The 4290-nt window shown below is 44.3% G+C and overlaps 1 non-coding gene across 1 annotated transcript; it reads right to left on the bottom strand.

Annotated features, from left to right (window-relative positions):
* Positions 1-3875: 3875 nt before the first annotated feature.
* TRNAT-GGU (transfer RNA threonine (anticodon GGU)) lies at positions 3876-3947 on the bottom strand. The gene has a single exon. It is a non-coding gene; the product is annotated as a tRNA-Thr (tRNA).
* Between the last annotated feature and the right edge of the window lie 343 nt (positions 3948-4290).

Below are 4290 nucleotides of genomic sequence, written 5' to 3'. Positions count from 1 at the left end.
TATGAGCCTGTTTATTGTCACGTAGCACGTGAACCTATTACTACTTGGCAGCTGACCAATAGTCTCCGTATCAACCTAAAGACACCATTCTGCCAGTACGAGACCCTCGTTATTGAATAAAGAAAACAAGTGTATACTTAAGGGCTCGTTTTCCGTGTTTTACACACTATTGATGAGATCTAACAGACAATATAGCCAAGGAAGGTAGAGGGGAAGTTATTAGGCCAATTGTATTGTAAATGAGCATAAAGAAAAGTGTGTAAAGATAAATTGCCGTGGGCAGGATCCGAACCTGCGACCTTCAAATAACGTGTTCGATTCTCTACCACTGAGCTACCACGACAGCTATCCCCCCCGCCACATTATTGGGTATCTATGTCAATTTATACGTTTGAGTGTCTGTCAGCGCCACTAGAAGCCATGGCGAACCAGTGAGGTACACACTTTATCAGCCTGTTTGGCGTCACGTAGCACGTGAACCTATTACTATCTGGCAGCTGACCAATAGTCCCCCGTACGCAACCTAAAGGCGCCAAGTCTGCCAGTACAAGACCTTCGTTAATGAATAAGGGAAACAAGTGTATACTAAAGGGCTCGTTTTTCGTGTTTTACACAATGATATTGCGAATTAACGGACAATAATGCCAAGAAAGGTATAGGGGTAGGTATTAGGCCAATTGTATTGTAAATGAGAAGAAAGTAATGTCGGTGAAAAGATAACTTGCCATGGGCAGGATCCAAACCTGCGACCTCCGAATAACGTGTTCGATGCTCTACCACTGAGTTACCACGACAGCTATCTCCCCAGCCACTTTATTGGTTATATATGTCAATTTAAACGTGGGAGTGTCAGTCAGCGCCACTAGTAGCCATGGCGGCGAGTGTGGCACACTCTTTAAGAGCCTGTTTATCGTCACGTTGCACGTGAACTTATTACTAACAGGCCGCTATCCAATAGTCCCCAGTATACAACCTAAAGGCACCACGTCTGCCAGTACGAGACACTCGTTAATGAATAAGGGAAACAAGTGTATACTTAAGGGCTCGTTTTCCGTGTTCTACACAATACTATTGAGATCTAACAGACAATAATGCCGAGTAAAATATAGGGGAAGATAGTTGACCAATTTTAATGTGAATGAGAAGAAATAAAAGTGGGTGAAAAGATAGTTTGCCGTGGGCAGGATCCGAACCTGCGACCTTCGAATAACGTGTTCGATGCTCTACCACTGAGCTACCATGACAGCTATCCCCCCGCCACATTATTGGGTATCTATGTCAATTTAAACGTTTGAGTGTCTGTTAGCGCCACTAGAAGCCATGGCGAACCAGTGTGGTACACTCTTTATCAGCCTGTTTGGCGTCACGTAGCACGTGAACCTATTACTAACTGGCAGGTGACCAACAGTCCCCCGTATACAACCTAAATGCACCAATTTTGCCAGTACGAGACCCTCGTTTTTGAATAAGGGAAACAAGTGTATACCTAAGGGCTCGTATTCCGTGGTTTACACAATAATAATGAGATCTAACAGACAGTATAGCCAAGGAGGGGATAGGGGAAGTTATTAGGTCAATTGGAATGTAAATGAGAATAAAGAAAAGTTTGTGAAAAGATAACATGCAATGGTCAGGATCCGAACCTGCGACCTTCGAATAACGTGTTCGATGCTCTACCACTGAGCTACCACGACAGCTATCCCCCCCGCCACATTATTGGGTATCTATGTCAATATATACGTTTGAGTGTCTGTCAGCGCTACTAGAAGCCATGGCGAACCAGTGTGGAACACTCTTTATCAGCCTGTTTGGCGTCGCGTAGCACGTGAACCTATTACTAACTGGCAGCTGACCAATAGTCCCCCGTATGCAACCTAAAGGCGCCAAGTCTGCCAGTACGAGACCCTCGTTATTGAATAATGGAAACAAGTGTATACTTAAGGGCTCGTTTTCCGCGTTTTACACAATATAATGAGTTCTAACAGACAATATAGCCAAGGAAGGTATAGGGGAAGTTATTAGGCCAATTGTAATGCAAATGAGCATAAGAAAAGTGTGTGTAAAGATAAATTGCCGTGGGCAGGATCCGAACCTGCGACCTTCGAATAACGTGTTCGATGCTCTACCACTAAGCTACCACGACAGTTATATCCCCCCCTCGCCACATTATTGGGTATCTATGTCAATTTATACGTTTGAGTGTCTGTCAGCGCCACTAGAAGCCATGGCGAACCAGTGTGGTACACTCTTTATCAGCCTGTTTGGCGTCGCGTAGCACGTGAACCTATTACTAACTGGCAGCTGACCAATAGTCCCCCGTATGCAACCTAAAGGCGCCAAGTCTGCCAGTACGAGACCCTCGTTATTGAATAAAGAAAACAAGTGTATACTTAAGGGCTCGTTTTCCGTGTTTTACACACTATTGATGAGATCTAACAGACAATATAGCCAAGGAAGGTAGAGGCGAAGTTATTAGGCCAATTGTATTGTAAATGAGCATAAAGAAAAGTGTGTAAAGATAAATTGCCGTGCGCAGGATCCGAACCTGCGACCTTCAAATAACGTGTTCGATTCTCTACCACTGAGCTACCACGACAGCTATCCCCCCCGCCACATTATTGGGTATCTATGTCAATTTATACGTTTGAGTGTCTGTCAGCGCCACTAGAAGCCATGGCAAACCAGTGAGGTACACACTTTATCAGCCTGTTTGGCGTCACGTAGCACGTGAACCTATTACTAACTGGCAGCTGACCAATAGTCCCCCGTATGCAACCTAAAGGCGCCAAGTCTGCCAGCACAAGACCTTCGTTAATGAATAAGGGAAACAAGTGTATACTAAAGGGCTCGTTTTTCGTGTTTTACACAATGATATTGCGATTTAACGGACAATAATGCCAAGAAAGGTATAGGGGTAGGTATTAGGCCAATTGTATTGTAAATGAGAAGAAAGTAATGTCGGTGAAAAGATAACTTGGCATGGGCAGGATCCAAACCTGCGACCTCCGAATAACGTGTTCGATGCTCTACCACTGAGTTACCACGACAGCTATCTCCCCAGCCACTTTATTGGTTATATATGTCAATTTAAACGTGGGAGTGTCAGTCAGCGCCACTAGTAGCCATGGCGGCGAGTGTGGCACACTCTTTAAGAGCCTGTTTATCGTCACGTTGCACGTGAACTTATTACTAACAGGCCGCTGACCAATAGTCTCCAGTATACAACCTAAAGGCACCAAGTTTGCCAGTACGAGACCCTCGTTAATGATGGAGGGAAACAAGTGTATACTGAAGAGCTCTTTTTCCGTATTTTACACAATAATAATGAGTTCTAACAAACAATAATGCGAAGCAAGGTATAGGGTGAATTATTAGGCCGATTGTAATGTAAATGAGAAGAAAGAAAAGTGGGTGAAAAGGTAACTTGCCATGGGCAGGATCCGAACCAGCGACCGCCGATAAATGCGTTCGATGCTCTACCACTGAGCTACCACGACAGCTATCCCTCAAGCCAATTTATTGGGTATCTATGTCAATTTAAACTTGGGAGTGTCAGTCAGCGCCACTAGTAGCCATGGCGGTGAGAGTGGCACACCCTTTTAGAGCCTGTTTGGCGTCACGTAGCACGTGAACTTATTAACTAACTGGCAGCTGACCAATAGTCCCCAGTATACAACCTAAAGGCACCACGTCTGCCAGTACGAGACACTCGTTAATGAATAAGGGAAACAAGTGTACACTTAAGGGCTCGTTTTCCGTGTTCTACAAAATAATATTGAGATCTAACAGACAATAATGCCGACTAATGTATAGGGGAAGATATTTGACCAATTTTAATGTGAATGAGAAAAATAAAAGTGTGTGAAAAGATAGTTTGCCGTGGGCAGGATCCGAACCTGCGACCTCCGAATTACCCGTTCGATGCTCTACCACTGAGCTACCACGGCAGCTATCCCCCCAACCACTTTATTTGGTGTCTATGTAAATTTAAACGTGGCAGTGTCAGTCAGCGCTACTAGTAGTCATGGGGGCGAGTATGGCACACCCTTTATGAGCCTGTTTATTGTCACGTAGCACGTGAACCTATTACTAATTGGCAGCTGACCAATAGTCTCCGTATCAACCTAAAGGCACCATTCTGCCAGTACGAGACCCTCGTTATTGAATAAAGGAAACAAGTGTATACTTAAGGGCTCGTTTTCCGTGTTTTACACACTATTGATGAGATCTAACAGACAATATAGCCAAGGAAGGTAGAGGGGAAGTTATTAGGCCAATTGTATTGTAAAT

This window comes from Rhipicephalus microplus, chromosome 3 (assembly GCF_043290135.1).
Source record: "Rhipicephalus microplus isolate Deutch F79 chromosome 3, USDA_Rmic, whole genome shotgun sequence".
In the NCBI taxonomy this organism is placed as follows: Eukaryota; Metazoa; Arthropoda; class Arachnida; order Ixodida; family Ixodidae; genus Rhipicephalus; species Rhipicephalus microplus.
The sequence above is the reverse complement of the archived record's forward strand: the minus strand, read 5'-3'. Positions and strand labels throughout refer to the sequence as shown.